Below are 27,551 nucleotides of genomic sequence, written 5' to 3' on the forward strand. Positions count from 1 at the left end.
CATGGAAAGCACACGGAAGGGGTGTGGATTCACTAAGCCGCCAACAAGTAAGACACCTATGGCGCACGCAGGAAGGAGCCACGCCGGAGGTGAATCGCCATATGCGGCGTGTAAAACGGTTTGCGAGGGGTATCTCATGGGATCCTTAAAACAATCCTTTACAACTGAGGTTAAAACACAATGAAGTAAGCAGTCTTTAAAAACCGAGTTTTCGGTTATGACGCACAACTGCGTGCACCATAGCAAACTGTTTTATGCGCTACATACAGCAATTCGCATCCGCGACAAACGTGCATCTTCTTAGATGCTCCTGCAGGAACACGGAAAGTTTATGTGAGTCACAGGTGCATGTGGACTGTGCAAAGACGACAACAACTCAAGTGATGAGTTGGAGGTGGGCACATGAGTGATGGCGTTCTGCCAGTTTTCAGTCACGGACGATTGTGTGTTGGTTCTTTCCGGGCATTGTTACAATGTTGCTTTTCTTGCTGATTTATTACATTACCGATTTTTCAAATGTTCATTTTCTCCCTGTGCTAAAAAATCATTAAAAAACTGGCCTGATTATGTGGCGTATGGTACGCCGCGGGTTGGCTAGTTTCCCAAACAGAAAGCTAATACCCTACATGATAACTAAAAGATCCTCCCAAATAATGCATTAAGTGAAATAGAATATTCTTGTTCATCATGGAAATATTGGTCAGGCAGACAAGTAAGAATTTTACTGTACTCTGTACATGAGACAATACCACTACTATTAATATTAAATTTAAAAAAACCAATGGACTAAAGTATTCCAAAAACAAGATGTAAACAACAAAAAATAAAAGAGAAATAACTAAAGTGTAACTAAATAAATAAAATATAAAAAATGAAAGTTAATAAAATGTATTGAAGACAGAAAGAAAATGTCAACAATTATAAATTAATTATCCAATCACAATCAAAAAAAACTAAGCCATCGTTAAAAGTGAATTCACCATAACAAAACAGTAACTAGGAATTTAGTCACAGTGCTATGTGTACTAAGAAAGTAGGGGCCAGAAGCATGGCAACAAAGCTAGCTAATGATATGGCAACAAGACTGTTGCAACCTCTCTGTATTCTTTAATCAACTTAAGTGATTCCTGCATGTGTAATGGTCTGATCCTAGAGGTGGTCCCATCCCTGCAAAAGTAGAACAATAATGAATATAAGGGATCAGTTTAAAATAAATGTACACATACCATTAAAAAGGGATTGGGGGAAAATGACTTGACGATTTTCCAAGGGGATTATAACTGTTGGGAGCGAATCTCCTAGGGGGCCATACTTTGATGGTCATCATGGACTGGGTCTCATGGACACTAAGATGGACAAGATTAGGTCATGAGAAAAACAAGTTTAAGAAACCTTGTTTTAGACAGAGTAGGAGAAGACTTTTGTCCTGTAAGAGATAGACAGGTGCATCACAACCTGGCAAATGTGCACTGTGGTACATACAGCTGAGACATACATCTCAGATATGGAGGTGTTTAACTGATAACAATGTCTTCTGGAGAAGGACTGAATTATGATATTTAAGGTGGAAGTGGAAAAACCATACAATACTCTGCAAAGAGGCTCCCTTTTTAGTAATAATGTAAAATTCTCACAGGGATCCTTGCTAGACATGCTGGTCATTTTAATTTACACAATTCGAGATATACATGCAATGAATATTTTTATAAATGCAATTTATTTTATTTTTATATAGTGCTCTTCAAAGAGTATAGACACAGAGAGCTGTGATAACTTCTCAGGTAAATTTCAAGTATAGATTTTTCAAATTACTAGATACTGAATTATTCTACATAATGACACAGATTTGTTTAAACACACAGAAAACAAAATAGAAACTGACAAACATAAATTAAAGCAAACGATATGTGTCCATTGATTAATTAATGGCCTGTTGACAATGGAGGAAAGGAAAAGAAAATCTCCAGCAGTGGTGGACTGCAGTGGTATAACAGAATGAACTGGTCATCCCTGCCTAAAGTGCAAGTCTGTAGACTCCCATGCCATCTGAGAAATATAATCCTTCCAGTGCATCATTGGACAACTCCAGGTGTCCTCACCATAGTCCATATCTACTGCATTCACTGTTGGAGATTCCCACAGGACCTTGTCATTTGATGCCTTGTCTACACAACTGGTCTCTTTTGATCCAGACAAGCACTGCTTCTATACTCAGATCTTCTGTATTGTCATAGACAGTGAGCCCAGAAATCCCTAAGAATCTCATTTCAACCACTTTGTCCTTATATTAGGTAACAGTTTTAGGAAACCTGTTTTTTTATACGCAACATTAACTCTTTCTGATATGATAGACATTGGCATATTGTAATTTAGAATAATTGAGGTAAATTAACACAAAAGATAATTCCCGTGCTAGTAGGATATCAAAGTTGTTCTAGCTAAAATGTCTCAGGAGAAATTCAATCTTAATATACACCTAAACATTATCTATTCATCAAATTTGAAGTGCTGACTAAAAATATACAAATTGTAACAGCATATAACAAAATTTGGTCCTAATTTGGAAAGTTTTTTTTGTTTGTTATAAATTCTAATTCTCTCCCTAGCAAAATTGCGTTTGGCCTTAGCTCACTTTAATATTCAGATAAGACCAGAAGCTCAAGATAAAACAGAACAAAACAAAACATCCATCCATCCATCAATCTTCTAAACACACTTAATGTAGGATAAGGTTATGGGGCAGCTGGAGCTTATCCCAGCAAGCAATGAACACAGGAAAGAACAACTCCTGAACAAAGCACCATAGCATGAATACTCACTCACTAGGGTCAAATATAGCTTTTAAGAACAATTAGGAATGCAATTCCTAACAGCACAGAGAAAGGGTATTTGCTGCATGAATGGCAATGCCAGTCCAAGTGTAATGTAAGCAAGGTATAAAATTCTAAACAATCGCATAGAATATGAGTACCATTATGATGTTTTCAGTTGTTTTACCTTATAAAAAAATATTGTAACGTTCAGAAAATTATTTCAACTTGCATCTCTCCCTTATTGTAAAAATACAAAGTCCAGGTGTATTTTACTCATTCATCCATTAACCTGAATGAAAGTTGGTGTCTCATCTGTCCAGAAGAATAACTTCATTATGTGAAGCATGAAAACAAAGAGGACTGATTTGGAAACTTTTATGTTAGGTAGAATGTCCAGAGGAGGCTGTCCTTGGAACTCCTGCAAATATTTTTTTTGTTTTCTACAGCCTGAGGTTTTTTTTTTTTCCAGTTCTCCCAGCCATCTTAACTTTGTTTTTTGTTACTTATTCTTTAATAATATTGCCTAATCTTAATTGTTTTTCTGATATTATAACTTTCTCTTTATTATCCTGTAAAGCACTTTAAGCTACACTGTTGTATGAAAATCCATCCATCCATTATCCAACCCGCTATATCCTAACTACAGGGTCACGGGGGTCTGCTGGAGCCAATCCCAGCCAACACAGGTCGCAAGGCAGGAAACAAACCCCAGGCAGGGCGCCAGCCCATCGCAGCTGTATGAAAATGTCCTATATTAAATGAATGTTGTTGTTGTTGTAACCTATTTAAGATGCTGCTGTGAAGGAGCTGTGCTGCAGTGCTCTGTATAACAAAATTGCTGGAACAGAGTGCAGCATTTTAAACGGCAAGATGACTTAATCCCAGGTAGACTCCATCCTAGTACAATGATAATAATATAAATAGCTTGGAAATGGAATTACATCTTAGAGAATGAATCCTAATAGTATCTCCTGGAAGAATTAATTAGATTTAATGACAATTCCTAGTAAAAAGATTTACTCTTTCTTATCAAGAAACTGTCTTTGTAAAGGATATTATCTGCAGGAGAGGCATATATGCAGAAATGTCCATGACCTAGATTTATTAAATTAGCAGTTTCAAATGAAATGGCTTCCTATCTGTGTTTTTCTCTCCAGTCAGCCTTACCAAGGTTTCCCAATGTTTTAGAGAGACTATTGTAGTGAACAACTGCCATAATATAATCAGTAATTAGAAGATCCATTAACTAAATAAAATATATTGACATGCACTGTATGCCTGTGCTGTAACTGAGTTTACATATCTGGTATATACGTTACATGTGAGTATGTTTATATGTGTATTTAAGTGCAAGGGCAAAGTAAACACATGCACAAAACTAGAAGAATAAGGCAGGCCTGCCTCATCTGGTTGATCATTGTCTACATGAGCAAGCTATATCTCTGTTTTAACCCTCATCACAATCCCTGTTACCCACATTTCTAAAATCTTTCCTGTCTTTATCCGTGGCTTTCTCAATTTACCTAGCTGCCAAGCCTTCTTGGTTCAAGAAGGTGAAAGATAGTGCCACTCTAACCTGAGAGATATTGCAGCTCTGGACTTCAGTGAAGCTTATGTGGATACCAGGAGTAGGCTCTGAGAAAGCCTTTGATCCTGAGGTATGAGCATTTACATGAAGGAGCCAGGTGCTAAGGACTATAAGGGATAGGATTTTTACCTGGAATGGTGAATGTAATTTCCAGACCTCAGTTTCCCAGAACTTCTGTTCTTTTGGCTGAAGTCCCTGTTGTGTTCTCTGAGGAATTACTCTTCTCATGAGCTCATCCTCTGTCCTGGTTTTGTCTAGGAACAGAGAATCTTGTGAATATGAGCTACTTAACAGTAGACAAGATTTTTATTTAAAAGGTATCTTTTGTAAAAGATGTCCGGCAGTTTATCCTGGCCAGCACCCCCAGGCCGCTAGATGGAGTCCTCCCTGCAACATGGTGGTGCCCTGAATTCCCGCAGGGCATCATGGACAATAGAGTTCGGCATCGGAGCCCTGCTGGATACCGTAGGGGCTGCCAGGGGATGCTGCAGGGAGGCATGAGTGTTTCTATTATAGCCCAGAAGTACTCCCTAGTCACAGGGATGGAAGAAATGAAGTACTTCCGGGCTGAAGAAAAAGAAGCGTTTTCATCTGACCTGGAAGTGCTATGGAAACACATGGACTGAAGGACAGAAGCACTTCCGGGTCAAGGACTATAAAAGGACTGTGGGAAACCCAACAAGCTGAGCCAGAGTTGGGAGAGAGTGTGACAGAGCTGCTGGGTAGAGAGGAGGATTCATTATTGTGTATTATTGATTTATTGTGGATTATTGAATATTGTGGAGGTGCTTTGTGCACAATATAGAAGAAATTAAAATTACTTCTGATACTTTTACCTGGTATCTGGACGTGTTGTCTGCGGGTTTCACGGGGCAACAGCGACCCCTACTGTCACACTTTATATAAAGGTAGATAGAACATTAATTGTTCCCAAGGTGGAAATTTGACTTTTTATAGTAGCTCATTAAATAAATAAATAAATAAATAGGTAGATAAATAAATATGGTGTGGAAAGCCCGCTCCCAGACACAGGCAGACAGACACCAGAATGTCCAAAACACACACTTTTATTCTCTTGACAGCACCACAGTGCCTTGTCACCAACAACTGTCTCTCTTTCTTTGTTTCTTTTTCTTTCTCTCTTCCTCTGATCTCCACTCCCCTCCTCACAAGCTCTGTCTCCTTCCTCCCAACTCCAGCTCGTCTACTGGAGGGAGGTGGCCCCTTTTATAATGACCTGGATGGGCTCCAGGTGCTCCGTCTGACGACACTTCCTGGTGTGGTGGAAGTGTCAGGAGAGGACCCGGGAGCATTCCAGGTGCCCCTGGGATTTCCTCCGGCAGCACTTTCTGGTGTGGCAGAAGTGCTGCCATCCAAGGTTCCATAACCGTCCGGGTGCCCCCTGGCAGTGGTCACGTCCTCCCATAGGGATGAGCTTCCCAGCTCCATTCCAGTGGGCCCCCAAGCAGACCTGGGCGGCTGCCCTCTTGTGGCCCAGGGGAGGTATCGTTCTTCTCATGGACCGTCCAGGCGTCCCGGCTGGGTAGGGTCCCTAGCCGTCTGGCACAATGGACACAAACACACATACACAATTGTCTGAAAACACACCAGAATAATTAAAAGGGAAGTAAATAAAAAAATAGTTGCAGACCACAAAGTATTTGTAGGAGTACACCACCTTCAGTACATCCACTCCTTCAGTAGTGACTGGACATAGAGGCTGCTTGGTGCATAAAATGTCAATAACTAGTTACATGGTTTTGCAGATGTTAGGTTGCAGACAATTGTTTCTGCACCAAGAAACAAAGTTCTCCATCAATACACCCCATAAGTGCAGATTCATCTGAAAATTTCTACCAATGACATGACTTGGTGTTATATTTATAGTCTGAGTTGTATAGAGTAAAGGGAAAAGGAGACAGGACTGTTCCTTGTGCTCCAGTGTTTATCGTATCCATATAAGAAACACACCCCTTGAGTCTCACAAATTGTGGTCTGCCCGATAGATAGCTCATTATTCAAAATGCTATAGGCTCATCTACCTACTTACCCCTAAACGGGATGGCCAGTTGAAGGCACTAGAGAAATTGAAAGACATAATCCTCTCATTGCTCCAATCTTTGTCCAATAAGCAAACCTTGATCAAAGTAATCTACCACAAGAGGAATCATGTAGTCCGGGACCTTCCTTTAAAGGTCTTCATGATGTGAGAATTAAGTGTCCCTGGCCTGTAGTTATTAGGTGAAGAGGCCTCTGCCTTCTTTGGAACACAAATAATGCAAGGTGTTTTCCAAAGTAACATCACTTTCTGGAGTCTTAGGGACTAAACAGCTGACAGAGGATACTACAAAGCTGGTCAGCACATGTCTTAAAAACTTGAGGACTGGCTCCATCTGGTCTCACAGCCTTTAATGTGTATACAGGGTAGCTTACTTAATTATCTCCTTACTTGGTCTTCAGTTATGGACAGCCCCCACTAATGGTCAGAGTGGATTCACCACTGGCTATTCCAGTTGATGTTATAGGAATTTTTGATACAGTAGATATTGTGTGAAAGGACTGATCACTGGAAGAAGTAGGCAGAAGGAGAAAAACATATTAAAATTGTTGTCCTCATTAGTTTTGTCCACATCCCCTTCTACCACCTGAGCCCTGGATTATGCCCAGTCCTTTACAAACATATTTTTTGATATTCTGAGTGAGTTTGCTTTCTAATTTAACCTTTTAAATAAAAAAAATATATATATAAATTGACTTTTCAATGAAAATGAACAGATATTTCATTTCTGTCTGTGGACAAAGTAAGTACACCATTGTGTCTAATAGCTCTCATAACCCTGTATGGCAGAAATGACCTCTAGTAGGCATTTCCTATAACTGTCTATCAGTCTCTGAAATTGACTAGGACAAGTTTTTTTCTACTCCACTGTGCAAAATTATTTCAGTTGTGTGACACCTGATATTTGTGTCATGTGAGCACAGTCTGTTTCAGTTCCTCCTCACTACATCTTGATGGGATTCAGATAAAGGGCTTTGACTTGGTCATTCCAGAACCTTCCATTTCTTTCTTTTCAGCCATTGTCATGTTGCAAGGTCCACTTTCAGCTCTGCTTATGGCCTGAAGTTGCTGGGATGGCCTGACCTAGACACATTAGCAGTTGTTTGAAGTGTTCTCTACTTGTTTATGATCTTCTGCACAGTGGAATGGTTGATCTCCAAGTGTTTGGAGGTCTTTTTCAGTACCTTAGTAGCCTTACATGCATCTTTAACCTTTCTTCTGAAGGCTTCAGAGAGGTCTTTCAGCCTAGGCATGTTGATAATACACACTTCAATAAGAAAGAGCAAACCAAACTAAATGTGAGAGGTTTAAACAAGACAGATTCTTCCATGAACCTCTCTAGTGATGTTCCAATAATTTGCACCTCATCTAGTGCATCTGATTCAAATTTTAGTTATTTAAGGTAGTGGTAAGTGTAGGGGAGTACTTTTATTTATATATATATATATATATGAAATTTGTATTTATCCATCCATCCATCCATCCATCCTCTTCCGCTTATCTGAGATTGAGTCGCGGGGGCAGCAGCTTGAGCACAGAGTTACCCAGACTTCCCTCTCCCTGACCATTTCTTCTAGATCTTCCAGGGGAATCCCGAGGCGTTCCCAGGCCAGCCGATAGACATAGTTCCTCCAGCGTGTCCTGGGTCTTCCCCGGGGCCTCCTCCCGGTTAGACTTGCCCGGAACACCTCAACAGGGAGGCGTCCAGGAGGCATTCTGATCAGATGCCCGAGCCACCTCTTCTGACTCCTCTCGATGTGGAGGAGCACTGGCTCTACTCTGAGCCCCTCCCGGATGACTGAGCTTCTCACCCTATCTTTAAGGGAAAGCCCAGACACCCTGCAGAGGAAACTCATTTCAGCCGCTTGTATTCGCGATCTCGTTTCGGTCACTACCCACAGCTCATGACCATAGGTGAGGGTAGGAACGTAGATCGACCGGTAAATTGAGAACATTGCCTTATGGCTCAGCTCCTTTTTCACCAAGACAGACCGATGCAAAGCCCGTATCACTGCGGATGCCTCATTGATCCACCTGTCGATCTCAAGCTCCAACAAGACCCCGAGATACTTGAACTCCTCCACTTGGGGCAGGATCTCACTCCCAACCTTGAGAGGGCACTCCACCCTTTTCCAGCTGAGGACCATGGTCTCAGATTTGGGGGTGATGATTCCCATCCCAGCTGCTTCACACTCAACTGCAAATCGATCCAGAGAGAGCTGAAGGTCACGGCCTGAAGAAGCAAACAGGACAACATCCTCTGCAAAAATCAGTGACACAATCCTGAGTCCACCAAACCGGACCCCCTCAACGCCCTGGCGGCGCCTAGAAATTCTGTCCATAAAAGTTATGAACAGAATCAATGACAAAGGGCAGCCCTGGCAGTCTAGCTTTCACTGGAAATGGGTTTGACTTACTGCCGGCAACGTGGACCAAGCTCTGACACTAATCGTACAGGGACCGAACAGCCCTTATTGGGGGTCAGGTACCCCATACTCTCGGAGTACCCCCCACAGGATTCCCCGAGGGACACATGTCAAATGCTTTTTCCAAGTCCACAAAACACATGTAGACTGTTTGGGCAAATTCCCATGCACCCTCCAGGACTCTGCTAAGGGTGTAGAGCTGGTCCACTGTTCTGCAACCAGGATGAAAACCACACTGTTCCTCCTGAATCCGAGGTTCGACTGTCTGACAGACCCTCCTCTCCAGGACCCCCGAATAGACTTTTTCAGGGAGGCTGAGGAGTGTGATCCCTTTTTAGTTGGAACACACCCTCTGGTCCACCTTCTTAAAGAGGGGGACCACCACCCCAGTTTGCCAATCAAGAGGTACTGTTCCTGATGTCCATGTTGCAGAGACATGTCAACCAAGACAGTTCCACAACATCCAGAGCCTTGAGGAACTCCAGGCGTATCTCATCCACCCCCGGAGTCCTGCCACCAAGGAGTTTTTTGACCACGTCGGTGACCTCAGTCCCAGAGATCGGGGAGCCCACCTCCGAGTCCCCAGGCTCTGCTTCCTCATTGGAAGGCATGTTAATAGGATTGAGGAGGTCTTCCAAGTATTCCCCCCACCGACCCACAACGTCCCAAGTCGAGGTCAGCAGCGCACTATCCCCACTATATACAGTGTTGACAGTGCACTGCTTCCTCCTCCTGAGACGCCGAATGGTGGACCAGAATCTCCTCGAAGCCGTCCGAAAGTCGTTCTCCATGACCTCCCCAAACTCCTCCCAAGTTTTTGCCTCAGTAACCACCGAAGCTGCATTCCACTTGGCCTGCCGGTACCTATCAGCTGCCTTCAGAGTCCCACAGGACAAAAGGGTCCTGTAGGACTCCTTCAGCTTGACGGCATCCCTGACTGCAGGTGTCCACCAACGTGTTCAGGGATTGTCGCCACGACAGGCACCGACCACCTTACGGCCACAACTCCGGTCAGCCGCCTCAACAATAGAGGCATTTGTATTTATGTTTATTTAAATAATATAGTGGACTACAAAATGTAATTGTGGCATGAGTTTTATTGTATCACCTTTATATGTAAATACTGTTTAATAGATTCTATATTGTGTACTTACTTTTTCATACATGTGTATTGTAAAGGAAAACGGGCAAACACAGAGAAACAGATAGTCTCATCCAGAAAGGTGTTCAGGGGTAGCAAACTCTAAAGGTGCTCCAGTCCCTCTGATTCAGTATTTAAAGTTCCCGCAGAGACTATGGGGAGAGAAGTGATTGTCTTACTACCTGAGGGACAGATGACCTGGAGGTGCTTCCTGGTAGAGTGGAATGGTTCGGGAAGTACTCCACGGAATAAGTTTAAAAGGGCCTTCAAGTCCTCAGGAGAGGAGCAGAGGTGAGGTAAGGGCAGTAGCATGGATGACCAGGAGTCCAGTATTATTGGAAAGTGATACATGGGGAGATAGGAAGAAAAGTGTTGTTATATTATCAACATGCAAGGTTAGAGAAATAAGAAGGAGAGGCATATGTTTGCTATGTTGTGCTTTTTTGTTACTTTTCTCCATCCTTTTTCCTTCCCTATAACTATTTTATTTATAATTACTTTACATATAACAGTTTTAGAAAAGCCAGAGTGGTCAAGTGTAATGGCTATCACTCTTCTTTGACATAAAGATTAATGTAAGCAATGAAGCCTATAATCACCAAGTTCATTAATCGGAAGACTGTGTATTTAGAAAATTTAGAACAGTTAATATTAATCCTAATATGAAAACAAATTAATCTGATTAATGTTTGTCAACAGAAGTAATATTACTTCAAAATAAAATATTCTTCATGCATTTTAACTTTAAACAGCTGCCAAGTCCTCCTCCTTTGAGTTTATAAAATCTCTTGGTAATGGGCTCAGAGTGTTAAAGCACTTGTAAAGACGTGTCATTTAATTAGCTCAGATGCTGCAATCTGAGAAATGTTATCACTCGGGCAGACTTGAAAATTAATTGAATTACAGAAGTACTAATTGGAATGTGACAAACATTAGCATTTTACCTTGTTTTTTTTCCTTTTTTTTGTTTAGTATAATACAAGATAAATAAAGTACTGAAATTATGCACTGATTCATAATCCAAAGTAGATTTGATGCTGAATCCTTGGACACTGTCTTAATATTTAAATGAAAATGACATAGTATAAAGTTATAAATTCTATCTATCACAAGCTACAGCTTATAGTGGTTATTAGAAATGTGGTATGGCCCTGGAGACATGAGATGTGCTTTTTAGGTTGGAATCTCAAGAACAATAGTAATGATACATGTTTTATTATTTTTTAATTTTAAAGCAAATAATTATAAATTGAACTTGATTTTCAACATTTCTTTAGTAACTCTTCTTTTCATGCCATACATATTGAACCCATTACTAAGAGATTCTTCAAACTCAACAGACACCCTTGGGTCATTGTAGGAGAGCCATGAGTCAGATTCTTCAGTATCCCTGCCTTGGTGTCTGCTTCCATATTTTAATAAATATTTTACAGACGACCCTGATAACTAGGAAAAAGCAGGATTTGATTATATAACATGAAGCATTAGCACACTACATTAAACTGAACTTTTGTTTACTTAAATTTATAAATTGAGTTTGACAGCACACCAGCATCATAATTTGTAGAAACTGCATATAAGCAGGGTCTAGATACTTGTATCAAGTGAAGAAAGCAATCATGGGAAATTCACAGGCAAATTGAATGAGAACCAAATGTAATTATGCCAGTAATATATTAGGTATACAAAGAACAAATCCAATACAGACAGCCACCCTACTTCATTAAATTTTCATTTTAAGAATTGAGCTAAAGCTCAATGCTTTCACAGTCAATGAAAACGAATAATGAAGAGTATCACTATTTTTGTTTTTTATACTGTTTTCACATGAACATTCAGAGGTTAGTCAGGTCAGGGTGGGGAGCATGCACTGGTACAGCACGTTACTGTATTCAACACACTGCGAAACAACTCAAGGCTTTGGTTGGCAAGACACGCAGGCAGACACGCAGTCCAGTCCCACCCTCTGGAAATGACCATCTACGTATTTGCTTGAGCCGGGTGTTTTGTGGGTGTCCCTTTTGACCTGGTCCAGCCGCTTGGATCCTGAACAATGAGGATCCCGTGAGCTGGATCACCTTCAGGAAATCGTGCCACAGGCCATAGTGCCTTAACTGACGCTCCCTTTCAATTCAGGTAATGTGCCTCATTTGGGACACCGTGAACAACCGCTCAATCGACACAAAGTCAAACCAGCAGTACCTAAGAATTCCCAAAGAGACACAGTGCAGAAGGAGTCCAGCCTTCGTTTCAGGTCACAGGATAGCGTCCATGTCTCACAACCATATAGCAAAACAGGAAGCACCAGTACTCTAAAGTCTCGGGCCCTGTCCTGTAACAAAGATATTAGGAGCACCACACACCCCTTTCCAGCGACCTCATGACCTCACATGCTCTCCCAATCTGTTTACTGACTTCATAGAAAGAGTCACCAGAGATATGAATGTTGCTGCTGAGGTGAGTAAACCTCTCGACAAAATAGACATTCTCTTCATGGACAGACACACTTCCCGTTGGCTGTGCCCAAGAGGTCATTAAAGACATGCTTCTTGTTTTTTATCCAGAACTCTCACAAGCTCAGACACTTAGACTCCTTGCTCAGTCTCTCAGAGCCTCCATTGACTCCACAAAGACAACAGCATTATCAGGCAATGTCAAGATAAGTGAATTATTCTTCACCAACGAATGCCCCACAGCCGCTGAACACCACGACCCTGCCCAACAGGAGAAAGAACACACCCCTAACAAACCCCAGAATCGCCTGGGGAAAAATGCAGAGGTTCTACCTCGGCTCTGCATAGCACTCACAGTGCCAGTGTACAGACTGGCCATAAGATCCAGTGAAGTCTCAGGATGTTCCACAGGGCAGCTTGATCAACTGAGTTGAACGCTTTACAAAAATCAATAAAGGCTGCAAAGAAACTCTGCTGATAATCGAATTTGTGCTCCATGAGAACTATCAGTGCCAGGATGCGGTCAATGGTAGATTTCTTAGGTGTAAAGCCAGACTGCTTCGGTCACTGGTAGGTGAGCAAGTGATCATGGATCCTATTGAGGATGGTCTTAGCAAGAACCTTACCCGGCATCAAAAGCAGTGTTATCCCCCTGTAGTTGCCGTAATCCAGGTGATCACCGATCCCTTTCCAGGTAGGGACGACAAGTTCTGTTTTACAGTCATTTGGGTTGACACCTGTTTCCCAAATGAAAGCAATAATTGCTTGCAATGTAAGGAGGACAGAGTTGCCTGCCGCCTTCCCTACCCTCAGCTGGTTCACCACCTGTGCAATAGCTAATTGGAGGATTAGTCTCAAGAACCGTAGACCCAGAGATGTTAAATGTTCTAGCCGGAGAATCAGCTTTAAACATCTGCTCAAAGTAGCCAGCCCAGTGAGTCACAATTGCAGCGTCATCCATAAGAACCGTTTCATCACCTGCCCTGACTGTGTCTTTCTGAGGAACAGATTTGGATGTATGTAATGGTTTGATTCCTCTGTAAGAAGGACGTGGGTCACTAGACCATAGATGGTGTGTCACTTGCTCACAGATACCTCTAACAAACACATATGCATCTGCCCTCAGAGCCCTCGCAACGATCCTTTTCCATTGCCGGTACAGACTGGAGCTGCCATCAAGCCGTGCCCTGCATCTCCTCTCGATAATATTCAGGGTGCCCTGTGAGATTAAATCCCTCCTTCTGGGAACACTAGTAACACTAACAGAACCCTCTGCAACCTTCAGGGTTTTGTCACAAAAGGTCTCCCATATCACATTTGCATCAGCAATCCCACCTAAGTCTGCAATTTCCTCAGACACACTGCATTCAAACTCATTAGAAACAGCATGATCTTGGAGTCTAGCCAGGTCTGGCCTCATTCTACTGTAGGTGCTAGCATACTGGACCTAAGCTGGATCCTCAGAGTAGCTACAAGCCTGCTTCAGAATTCACACACTGGGCTCTTTTGTAGACTCTGTAGTTCTGTAGGAGCCTCCAGCCACTGCCCATGAGGAAGTGATCAATCTTCTTCACCACACCACCAGTATTAGAGTACCAAGTCCAATGATGAGGCTTAGGGAGCTCAAACCACAGCCTCTGACCTTTTGCAAAGTCAAGGAACATGGAGCCACTTTCACCACGGTCACCATAGACCCATGGGATGCCAGTGGTTGTATTGAAGTCACCCATGACCAGAGTTTGTCACCTTGTGGGCACCCATCAACCACTGAGCGAAGTTGCAAATAAAATGTCTCCCTCACTGAGACATCACTCACAGCTGTTGGAGCATACACTGAGACAACAGACAATGCACCTACAGAGATCTGGCCAGTTCCAGTTCTGCTTACCTAAGAGAGTACCACCACTGAAATACGGAGTTTACGAAGCTTCTCTGACAGCAGAGAAAGGTGATGATCATGCTGAAGTGGCAAGACATTCCACGTGTCTACTGGGTGAGCGGCCTCAAATTGGAACCTCAGTGCTCCCATGCAGCAGGTGACATCTCAGCACCACACCAATTCTGATCCTAGTCAAGCATAACTCCATTGGCTTTCTGGCAGTTTTGACCCTTACCGGGGTGAAGCTCCCAAGGGCTTTCCTCCATTCTCTCCATAATACAAGCAGCCAACCATAAAGTAGAGTCACTCCCATGAAAAGTAGAAAGTAGTTTTGTCTGCTGTTTTAGAGCTGTTTTACAGTGGCTGGAGTGCCAATCCTGCCACCAACCCCCAAGATTTCCCTGCAAGTTGGAGGACTACCTGAGGGCTGGATGCAGTTTAACATCATACCCGGGACAAAAACATATATGAAAAAATTACAATCTTATAAGCAGAAAAATGTATTTTAGTATAATGATCAAGTGAAGGTTACAGTCCAGGTGGAATGAACTCAAGTCATAATTGTTCCATTAGGTGTTTACAATGCTACATTGTTGATAATTGAAATGTCTAAATATGTTATAAAGCCAAACCAAAAATCTGAAAAGTGAGCATCAAGTACCATTTTTATGACCTAACTGTAACAATAAAGAGACATAAAACTTTTAAGTTACACATGCAAATAAGTGCCAAATTTAGCTTTTAAATGAAAATGTATTTTAGACATGTGTTTATATACCAAATCAATAAAAAGTTGTACCAAAATGCAATTTTCTAAATTATTTTAAACCTGGTGTACCGATCAACTGTCAAGTGAGTAAACAATGATTTGAGGTCAACAGCAAAGATTCAATTTACTGCCTCAAAAATTGGAGGCAGTTGCAAAAAAATTGCATTTTTGTTAGCATTCATTGTCATCAAGCTGGTTTTCTGCCAAATAGAGTATTTTCAAAATGTCTATAAGTAAGAGCAGAACTAACTAGCTTTCACAGTTATTGGTACCTCTCACTTTTATGTGGCTGTTGTGGCAGTATGCCATTGAAGAACATTTTCTGTATATTCCCACTGTCTAGTCTTCACTCTCAAGTGACCTGATTCTAGTTCATAATGCAGTAGGTATTTTGCATCTGAAATCAGTCCATACACAGCTGTCCTAATGGATGCTTTGAATAAGATCTCTTCTCTGCATTTTTTCAGTCATTTAATCAATGATCCATGAAGGATTTCACCTCTCAATTGATTGGAAAAAAATGTTGACATGGGTTCTGTAATTGTTTGTCACAAGAACCTCCAGTGCACCCATTGTGGAATGGCTTATTGCAATTATTGTTGCAAGCATCATTACACTGTCTTATTTGCATGTATTTCTCTCTGTATGTGCCACATTATATCAGACTTTCCACCAAGATTAATGATTTGATCCTTGTAAAAATAATTTATTTGTGCTATGGACACATTTGTTGCTGAGGGATTCTTGTAGCAGCATTGTAAATATTCCAAATTCCCATTATCTGATCCTGTCCATTTGTTTGCATTTTATTATGAATTCCCTTGAGACATGCAATATACAAGATATTTTTTTTTGTCATTCCATTTGAAACATACTGTATATCAAGAATGACATCTCCTTCAGATGCATGCACTGTAAGATATTGATCTTCAACATTCATTCAAATATACTGTACCTCTGGCAACAAATCTCTCTGAGAAGCACGTTAGTCATTCATCATATATTGATTGTGTTTTACTTAAATCCTTAGACAAGAGAATTAAAAAACTAGACACTTCATTAAGTTATTAGACAGTGGAATGCCCCAATACAGTTAACTGCATTGCCAACTTGTGAAACATTTCCACTTAGTATGGTACAAAACCACTGTGTGCTATTTTTCATATTCGTGGTGTTTAAGAGTATTTTTGAAAGGCCATTTTTTTCCTTACTTGTGCACCAAACTCTTAGATGGAGCTTTTACTGTGCCCCTAATATAACAGAATAGTTTGGCACAGGGTTACACAGCCACTGGCCTGTGGTGATTGCAGTGACTGCAGATTTTCATTGCAGCTAACTGCTCCTTTTGAAGCAATCTTGCAGTATGTTTTTATGTTTATATAGGACCTTGTTAGTGCTCTATTAAGTGTTGTTACTGTCTACAGTGGCTTGATAGTTTTGTCATTTTGTCATGTCATATCTTCAGAATATTGTGGATTTGTTTTTTTAAGGACAACAGTCAAATATTGAATTCATTTGAGCCAATAGGTAATTTTCAATACTCATTTTTGTTGTTATATCCACCTAGTGGTGTCATGGCAAAGTGGTTAGTGCTGTTTTCTCACTACTCTGTGAAACAAGGTTTGAATTTCACTCTTGTCACCATCTTTGTGGAGTTCTCCTGGTGCTGTGTGAGTTTTCTTTTTTCTGGTTTTCTTTCACATTTCAGATATATACATTTTAAATTAACTGGTAACTGTAAATTGTCCCAGTAGGCTGACTAAAATAATCATGTGAATCCATAGTAGACCTCCAGAACCCAGATTGTTTGCATTATACATAAGGATTGCCTGTATTTTAAATTGCTTTCAAATTAAAGAATGTGATTTTATTATAGAAGCAGTGTTATATTAGATTGCTTGAGACCGCACCTGGAATATTGTGTGTGCAGTTCTGGTCACTACACTACAAGAAATACATAACAACACTTGAAGCTGTGCAGAGCAACCAAGTACATTCCAGGACTTATGTGCATGTCGTACAATGACAGACTCAAAAAAATGAAACCTGTTTAGTCTCAAGTAGAAGAGACTGTGCGGGGACTTGTTGTTCTCCCTCCTCGCCTGAAGAGAGCAATTCACACTTTTCTGAGAAAAAAGTTTGATTTGAAACTTGAAGGTGCTGATCCTCATCCTTGCCGCTTCACATTCAACACCAAATTGTTTGATTCCAAAAGACAACATCATCTTGTGGACAGAAGAGAGGAGGAGCAAAAGAAAAAGTTTTGGAACTTCAGGGGAAACTGCATTTAATGTCCTGGATGAGATTAGATAAGTTAGTAACAATAATTGATTTTTAAAAAGAGCTACAGTTCCTGAAGTTGTTACAGTAATATTGTGTCTCTGAGAAGGGTTGTGTCCTTGCTGAAAGCAGTTTGTAGATAGAGTGGTCACTTCCTGTCTAGATAAAGTATTTTACAGAGGCAGAAGGGGTGGAGTTACCATGGGTGGATGTGGAAGTGATGTTGTTAGTCTGTCAGGGAGTTTTTCCCCATTTCAAAGGAAACAAATGTCAGCTAAGTGGTGTCACGCTCACAACCTTCCCCAAGTATGGACATACCTGTTCGACACTCTTTATGCTCATGTGCATGCCAGTCTACATATAGCAATGATGGTACCTCCATCCTTCCCATTTAACATCCTTACTTCCTTGGCTGTTCCTTGATTTCCTGTTCATGAAAACCACAAATAGGACCGGTGATGAGAAACAGCCTTGAAGGAGTCAGCCACCCACAGTGACTGAATTTGACTTAATGCCAAATATTCAGAGTGCAGCTCTCTTTGCATTCATAGGAAATTAATAGCAAGTAAATGTGGCCCTGTTACTTCATGTTCCTGCAACACCTCCCACAACAAATGCCAAGTGACACAGTTCATATGCTTTTTCTAAATTTACAAAAAATATGTTGACTAGGCTATCATTCTCCCATGCACCCTTCAGCAACAGTGCCAGGAAAAAGAGCTGGCCAACTGTTCCATGGCCTAGACAGAATCCACATTGTTCTTCCTTTATCTTAGACTCATTCATCTCCCCACCAGTTCATTAAAATATACCTTTTCTGGAAGGCTGAAGAGTGCAATCCCTCTGTAGTTGGTAAATGACCTTTGGTCACTGTGGACCACCACACCAGTCTGCCATTCCAGAGGTAATTTATCCATCTTGTGATACTGAATAGATGAGTTGACCACACTATTCCAACAATGTTAAAGCATCTTCAAAATGTCTGGATCCCATCCACCCTAGTAGCCTTAAAAAAACACGGAATCCTTGTACCACCATAGTGACTTCAGCAACAGTGATGGAATCTCCCCCACTGGTTGTGTCCAATGCTGCCTCCTGATAAATGGCCATGTGTACCGGGTTCAGGAGCTCCTCAAAGTGTTTCTTCCACTGCTCAACAATTTTCTAAGAAGAGGTCAGCATTTCTCTATCCCAGTGTAACACAGTCTGGGCAAGGTCACGCCTTCCCCTCCTGAGGCATTAAAAAGTTTGTCAGAACAGCCTTAAGGCTATCCAGTAATCTTTCTCAGTAGCCTCACTAAACGCCTCCCATGAGGTACTGCTTATACAAACACTTTTGCAGCAATCTTCATAGCCTGTTGGCACCTCTCAACTGTGTCAGGAGATCACCCAGAAAGCATTTTCTTCATTCTGACAGCTTCCTACACTTCTGGCATCCACCATCCTGTCCTACAGTTGCTGCCATGAGATTCCTCATCACCATAACACAACAGCTTTTAGTAGCCACTTACAGAACTGATGTCTTGAATAGGGTCTATTTGAACTCAATGTCCCCAAGCTCACTCTGCACATGGGAGAAGTTCTCCATGAAGTAGTAGTTAAACTCATCATGAATGGAAGCCACAATCAAACGTTCCAAGGACACAGTAAGTACTCATTTATGCTTCCCTAGTCTATGTGGCTTATGCCCCTTTCTTCAACTCACTACCATGTGATGATCCTTTGATAGCTCTGCCCCCAACTTTTCACCCAAGTGTTCAAAATTTATGAACTCAAGTCAGATAACCCAACTACAGAGTCTTTAGTTTATTGGTATAAGGTGCCTGGTACCAAGTACACTTGTGAGCATTGTTTTGTTCCAACATAGTGTTCGTTATGGACAATCCTTGACTAGTGGAGAAATCCAATAACTTGCATTCTGGTTCAGATTTGGCAGTCTGTTCCTCCCAATCATGCTCCTCCAGGTATCTCATTCTTGCTGTGATCACTGAAGTCACCCAGTAAGACTACTGAGTAAGTGGATGGCACATTTTCAAGAACTTCACCCATGTTCTCTAAGAAGGCTGAATTACCATTCAGTTGTTTGGTACATATGCACAAACAGTTTTCTTCACTGTGATTTGTACATACAATGGGGCAACCCTATTGCCCACCAGAGAAAACTACAATTAAAAAGCCAATTAGTCTGGGGCTTTTTAGTATCCCCATGCTCACCTAAGCTCTTTCATACATTGAAACTGTAGAATATGAGAGAACCCACTTCTTCTGATCACTAAGCTTGGATCCAGAACCCATGCTATTGTAAGTGTGGATGTGATATTAACTAAATCTACCCTGGTTCTTTTTTACTTTCCTGCACCAGCTCGGACTGCTTCCTAGGCAGAGAGGTAATGTTCAAGTTACCAAGGCCTGATTCCATTGCCAGAGTCCAGTCTGACTAGGTCTTTCCTGTCTATGCCTGCCACTAAACTGGCATCACACCTGACCTTTACTCTTCATCTTGCAGGTGATGAGCTCATTAGACATTTGACATTTGACCTGATCCTATTTGGGTTATAAGGGTTGCCAAACCACTAGGTACTCACTGGCAAACACCAGCCCCAGGCCTGGCTCCAGGGTGGATCCCTCTAATCCTGTTTTGAGCAGGTACACTGTCTTTTAATTTTTACTATCATGAGAGTCATTGTGAACCTCTCTCTTTGACTTTTCAGCCCAAACTTGTTCTTCAAGGGTGAACCTATGAGAAGCACAAAATCTTAGTCAGCCTGGCTCTGAGTATCCCTAAGGTGTACAAGCCCCCCACCAATGAATGACAATCCAGGGTGGGGTACCTGTCTTTCCTATCACACAAAATCAATTTAAGCTATTAATTTTGTTTACCATTATAAAATCTGCAGTTCTGCTTGGAAGTTGATTACCACAATATTAAAATTGCATGCTTATTATTATTACTTTTGTTCATGAATTTTATAGTTTTGTCAAGAATGAAACTCATGATTTTTTTGCAATGTTAAAAAATTAAAAAGAATGTGATTTTAAATAATTTTTTCTTTGTGGCTAAAAAGTTGTAATTGATTTTTGTTCCTAGTCTAAACTAGGCTCTGCAGCTACATGGCCTCCTTCATGAATAAGTCTCTGTTGGATAAATAAATAGACAGTTGTGTCAAACATAGATAGGTAGATGGAAAGATAGACAGAAAGTAGATGACTAATTATGATAGATAATAGATATGATGGGTAGTTTAGAGATATTTAATAATAAGATATAGATAGATAAAGAAAACTAATAAATTATAGACTTACAGTGTCTAATGACAGAAATCTAAGGGCTGTGTATATTGCATAATGGCCTAGGTTTTATTTTTTTCTCTCTCACTCTGCTATTGCTAACGACTTTACTTTTCCAAAATTAACAGTTATAATGACTATAAAAATTCTGAAGACCATTATTGTCTTTGTGCTTGCTGTGTTATTGGAAATATTATTTTTCTGTATATTTGCAAATAAATGCAAGAAATCAAAGTTTTCCAGGAGGATGGCACAATATGTCATTATTTCTACTACTTCACACCTTCAGCGACCTACAGTAGGTTAAAATCCCAGTCCAGTCATAGCCTCCTTGGAATTACAATGTTCCTTCAATGTCTTTGTGGGATTTTTGTAGGAATTATGTTTATGTCTTAAAGAAGTGCAATTTAGGTAAATTGGCATCTACAATTCAGTCTTGTAATGAATTGATGTTTGTTCTAAATGTTTGCTCCTAGCTTGCACCTATTACTACTTGAATAAGCTCTTCCTGTCTTGGCCTAGGTATGGAAAAATCACTTTCAGTAAATCAAAGCATTAATTTAATAAATACATGAAAAAGATGTCTTAAAGCTGATTAAATATTCTAAAATTTAAAAAGCATATATTGCTTCCTGTTACTTTGAAACTATCTTTGGCTGTTCCTTTAGTTGCTCTCTCATCAGGAGATTTAATTTCTCGATTTGTTTTGTCATGTGTGTTTCATTAACTTCTTTCCTGCAGGTTAGGTAAGTCATATGAACCTTCAATGTTAGTGTTACAAATTTTTCAGAACAAAATGCAATGTAAGTACAATTTTAAAGTTACCCATAAAAGTTCAATTTCTGAAGTGCACTAAGAGCACCACTGCTGTTAATATTTTATAGAGGCAGTTCCTAAGGATCCTGTTTTATTTATTACTATCAAAGGTTTCCTCCAGCTACACATGCATGAATAGAAAGGTAGATGAGGGAAATAATAAAAGAGGAATTATACAAATACACAGGATATAATGAATTTAAAGTTAAAGTTCACCAAAATAACCACATAAATGAAAAAGAATAGGTACCATCAGGTGTGAAAAGCTAAAACCAAGCAGAAACCCCTACATGAATGATAAATTACTTCCAAGTGAAAACAACAGTGCAACAGTACTCTGCTGTCATTGAAGTAAGCATGTTTATATTTCAGATCAGCTCTAAGATTATGAAACAAATTGTTTTATTTACCATTATATTCTAACATCCCCATATCCCTTGTATGATAAAGAATCTTCCTTATCGGGAGGGAAGCAGGACTAAAATAATTAGTGAAGGGCTTCCATCAGCATTCTGCCTTGGAAAAAGATTTCTGTAGGCTGCTTTGTCCTGGATTATTAATAAAGTTGTCTCCAGGGGCCTCATTTATAAAGCTTGCATACACAACATCCCACATGTGAGAATTTATAAAAGAAAACTTGACAGGGGAACGTGTATATTTACGGCAGCTGAGAAGCATGCGTACACAATATTTCGGAGAGATTGGGAAATGATGACACCCTTGATTAAGTTTGGTATATGCAGCGAAATCGGGTAAATGACGATTTGCACGCATAATTCAAATCACCAAGCTGTTATTATAATGTGTATTCACGTGACAAACATATTAAAGCTCAAATGTGATAAATATGATGTTCAGACTGTATTTTAGTTCCCTTTTTTAAAGAGGACTGACCAGTTATGTGGTTTTGCACTGAAGAACCAACATAAAAAGACAATTTGCTCCAGTGTCCGTTTTCCTAATGTAATTGGAGCACTTTAGTCTGCCCATATATAAGGGCACCGGGAAAGAGTGAAGTTGCTTTTAACTGTAACCAGTTATTATTCTATACCATGAAAGTCACCTGTGATGTCAGGGTAAGACTAACATTTCCCATGACTGCGCTGGGATAATGCCACATGAAAAGGAATCTCCATGTACAGATGCCGTTTGAAGATTGAAATCAAACAGTGTAGATGTATTTTTTTTCCTCATCCCGTTACACATTACCAAAGATTTCTTTTTTTAATTATTTTTTAATTTCAGGCATGGTGTGGCTGGAGTTCATGGCTTTTACATGAGCAGTAATATGTTGCCAACATATTTCTGCTTGTTCCCAACACCTGTGCTTAGGCCAACGAATAAGGGTTATTTGCATGCCTCTAATTTAGAGATAAGAACCTTCTCACGCTACTGGATGCGTCATGTGGTTGCACTTCTAGAAAATTAAGGTCTGCAGCATCGTGATTGCATATTTATGAAGTTAAATAGCATGGTTCATATTTGGTTGTTTCAGGGAAGAACCGGTGAGGTGTATTCATGACTGCACATTTACAAAATGATTGTGATTTATAAAGGGTATATTGCATATAAATGTGCATGTGCCAGGCTTTATAAATCCTTTTTTTTTCTCTCTCTGGCATGCTCATGATCCTGCTCCTGTTTTTTTGTGTATGTATATTTCCACGCTGAAAATCATGCTAAGCTTTATGAATGAGGCCCCTGATCTTTTTGTATAAAATTGGACATGAAGGTGTTATTTTCTTCTTGGTTTTTTGAGATATACAAGTTCTCTTGTCACGGATGGTTTTAACCAGATCATCATTTATTTTTCTGTAGTCTTGATTTTGATAGACAAGCTAAAGAACAAAGGTTGCAGTGCAGTTATTTTAGTGTTGATGCATGTCACAGCAAATTCAAGCTCCTTTATACACGATATAGTAGTAGCATTTCTTTCAAAGAGTGAATACATTTTTATAGACTTTTTTTGTTATTTTTATAACAGCTTTCACTTTCTTGTAAATTTCTTTTCTTCACACTGAGTATAAACTACCATTTAAAATGTATTTTTTCCGCAGATGTATAATTTTTATTCTGTATTTAACTCTTCCATTTCTTCCAGTAGGTTATTCATCCATTCATTATCCAACCCGCTAGATCCTAACTACAGGGTCAGGGGGTCTGCTGGAGCCAATCCCAGCCAACACAAGACGCAAGGCAGGAAACAAACCCCGGGCAGGGTGCCAGCCCACTGCAGGGCACACACACACACACACACACACACACCAAGTACACACTAGGGACAATTTAGAATCGCCAATGCACCTAACCTGCATGTCTTTGGACTGTGGGAGGAAACCGGAGTACCCAGAGGAAACCCAGTGGGTTATGATTAAGGTAATTTCAGAAGCACAAAATAGCATAGCATTTGATTTATATGTGTTTATATAAATACTATGTAAGTAACAACATTTTTAAACCGACTTAATGCAATTCATGGTCACTGTTGAGTTTTTTGAGTTTATCTTGCCAGTATCGAGCACAAGGCAGGCGTCAACCTAGACAGGATATCATTTTTTTCCAGGGTTCACTCATGCATGCATCCACAAAGGCCAGTTTAATAGTGCTGCTTAACTCAACACATGCATTCCTTTTTAGGGATGTGAAAGGAAAACACGTACAGACATGGGAAGATCATGTACTTTTTACAGAAACCATAACCAGGTACAGAATTTGAGTGATACCATAGCTAAATTACTTAATATCAATCTATAAGTAGGTAGCAGCCATGCATCCTTTTTAGGCAGGCTGAATAAAATTCACTTTATGCACCTTGGCATTGGAGTAGGAGTAGGGAGTTGTGGTTATTTCAGCTAGACGCCTGTGGACATGTGTAATGTCTCTTGAAGATGCTCTTAAGTCATTTTTTCTATTGCTTTCAGTCTGTTTAGGCAGTTGGTAACGGGCATCTGATTTTTTTCTGGACATATAAGTAAAGCTTGCTTTTTCCATTGTTAAATATTTTCTAGCATGTTTTAAAAACTGACTTGTGTAACAAACCACATTTTTAGGTTTCATTTTATACATATCCCAAAACGTTTTTGTTCAGAAGATATAGAACTGAGTTAATATCACTATAATGTGAAAATGTAGTGGAGTGGCATCTTAGTTCAGTGTGTTTCTGCATTGTACTTCCTTATACTGCTGTTGTCTCCTGGTTTCTTACGCATACATTGAATTGAAGGATGTTTGGAAAATGTGTCACTAAAACAATAATGTGTTATCTTGTAGCATTAGCTGGGTAATGGAAATGGAAAAATTTAATTGGCATACATCATCCTCCCAGTGTTCTTTTTGCATAGCCGGTGCTGAGCATTAACATTAGGGTGTTAATGAAGGAAGTGATTCTCCTACTTGGCAGGTTATCTTGAACTAAAAGGCCAAGGGATGCTAAAATTACTTCAGTTTTTAAAATTTGATATTCGAATTTAGTTTAGATTTAGCACAACTGGATTGTTTTTTTGTATTTTGTATTTATGAGCCATAAAAAATTGCATCCTGAAATCTGTACGGTTTATCATTATGTATTATTATTTATTAAACCCTTTACTTTATGTTCCTCTTGGGCGCCAACTGTGGCACCACTGACTGCACCATCGTCAAAAGTTCTCAATGGTATTATGGAATGTGTCATTGACTTTAAGGATAGCACTTCCACAAGAACTTTATCACCAGACCTGCATGAAATCAGATGGTGACTTGAAATGCAGTAAACGTAGAATGCCCAGGAAAGTATCGTTTTGGCCTAGATCAGTGCTTTCTGAAATTCTTCAATGGTGACCCTTCCAAGGTATTTTATATTTCAGTACCCCAGCATAGCAGGCCTCAAAATGTACATACATAGCTACATTTTAGAAGGAGTAGTAGAGAAAAAAAGCCATGTTTAGAATTTTTAGCACATTTTTAAATACTTTGTTTTCAGTCAGTAACTGGCAAGTTTTATAAATGTCTTTGTTGTTGAGTCTAATCTGAGGTGAGTTAGGTTGCATTTTTTCATCAAGTACTTGTAAAGTATTAGTTTTAAATGTTCTTTCTTCAGCACCATATATCTGAATTTCGTTTTTGTCATAATGGCTTTAAAGGTTTAATTTTAAAAAGTCTTTTTAATGTTCACAATGCTTATTTAGCTACCTCAGCCAGCACAATAAAACGTACAACAATAATGCATAACGAAAAGTAAGTATTACACCACCTGTATTCAACTTTTGCTGTAGTAACAGTAAATGGACAAAAGAAAATTCAGTCTCAGATATTATTCATTTACCATTGACTCCTCCCTGCATAAGTCAACTGGAAACCCCTGTTGAGAAGTGTCAAGTGATAGTAATGACCATGGCACAGCTTGAATAACAAAAAGAAAGGCCTGGTGGTTGTGTCCTTTCTTCTAGATGTAGCTGTAATATATAATTAAGTGGATAAGGAAGTATTTGACCCTTGGGTCATAAATGTGAAACAAATACTCCACCCAACAATTGTTTTATATGTTACTTACCTAATATAGTTTGTACTGAGGGCTGAGAGAAAGTTTTTAATATCAAGTTTTCCTTTAGGATGGAGTTAACAAAGTTGGTCTGTGATGACCAATTCTGGACAACAGCAAACATTTTGAAAATGTTCATAGAAAAATCTCATGTTACTTGTGTTGCATAATCTACATGTTAAGTCATCCAGCTGTATTCTCACAATGTCTGAAATGCATGTATTTTTACAAAAACATTGTTAAATAAACCAATTCTGGAAAACACTGTTGTAAACGAAAACAGAGCACACTTAGACGTGTCTGAGCTTTTATTATAAAATGGGTTTCACTTGTCTGAGGAGTCTGTGTGTCCCAACTTCCTTTATGATGTAGGCGGTGAATTGGAGACCTTCCGCTCCTCCTCGTTCATTGTTAGGAGTTCAGTCCGGTAAAAGTTTATTTATTTATTGGCTAACATTGTGCTTTGCATGTTACCAATGAAAAGCATGTACTGAGAGGCATGTAAAACTAGCATGATGAAGAACATATGTTTTCCAACTGTTCATATGTAGATGCTTCAACAAGAAGAAGGTCAGTTCACCTGTGCAGTTTCACAGATTGCTACTAAATAAACCCAAAGTACTCCATTTGTGGATATAAATTTAAATGTCATGATGTAGAGCGGGTCTACAATTCAAATGTTCATTTTTGTATGAGAGCTTTCCCATTATATTCAAAAGAACACTTTCTGGAGGTGAAAATAATAATAGTATGAATACAATTTTAGTAAAAAAATACCTTTTTTGACATTATAACTATTCAACATGGTTGGCTAAACTTGTCATACTATTAAAATGAGATTTTCTCACTGACTTTTTAATAGTACGCACTACATGGGGTAAGTTAACATATATAATTTTTGGGTGGAGTACTCCTTTAAGAAGGATTTGTGGCCTCTTTAAGAAATGTATGTATCTATTTAGGATCAAGGAAACCCCCAGGAAGAATCGAGCATTGTGCGCACAATTCTGACCTCTGAATTAGCTGCAGAAATGATCATTCTTGTGGGCTTTTTGCTGCAGGCGGAGCGTTCATAAAGGTGAATAACTTTTTAAGAGAATGGAATGTAGACCACCTAATAACTAACAGGTGGTGAACGTACTTCTGTTTCTTTACATAGAGTCTTTTGTGTGTCTAGAAAAGTGCTATATAAACACAGTGCTGTCTTCTTATTATTGCCTTTTTCTTCCACTTCTTATAGCATCTTCTCTTCTTTGATTGCCATCTCTATCTCAGAATTCCACCACAATTTTTCCTTGTGTCTTCTTGGTCCATTTGTATGACTGCAGTCTTTTTCTGCTGTTTTCAGCCTCACTCCTCATTTGCCGTTCACACCCAATGACTCTGAAAGCTCACTCACTGTTGCTGCCAATGCTTCAACTTTAGTAACTTCCTCCTTGCATTTTCCGATTTTCAGCCTCCGTAAACAGTTTTATATATGCCTCTGATTTAAAAGGTCCCTGCAGCCAAGTGATGTTGTC

At 39.8% G+C, this 27,551-nt stretch overlaps 1 protein-coding gene and 1 pseudogene across 6 annotated transcripts in view; one reads left to right on the plus strand and one right to left on the minus strand.

Moving 5' to 3' along the window:
• LOC120524445 overlaps positions 1-13,900 on the minus strand; it is a 74,958-nt pseudogene extending 61,058 nt beyond the window's left edge.
• The window catches only part of sytl5 (synaptotagmin-like 5), a 356,011-nt gene that overhangs the window by 93,423 nt on the left and 235,037 nt on the right, over positions 1-27,551 (plus strand). The window lies entirely within an intron of this gene.

The sequence above is a fragment of the Polypterus senegalus genome, chromosome 2 (assembly GCF_016835505.1).
Source record: "Polypterus senegalus isolate Bchr_013 chromosome 2, ASM1683550v1, whole genome shotgun sequence".
NCBI lineage: Eukaryota > Metazoa > Chordata > Cladistia > Polypteriformes > Polypteridae > Polypterus > Polypterus senegalus.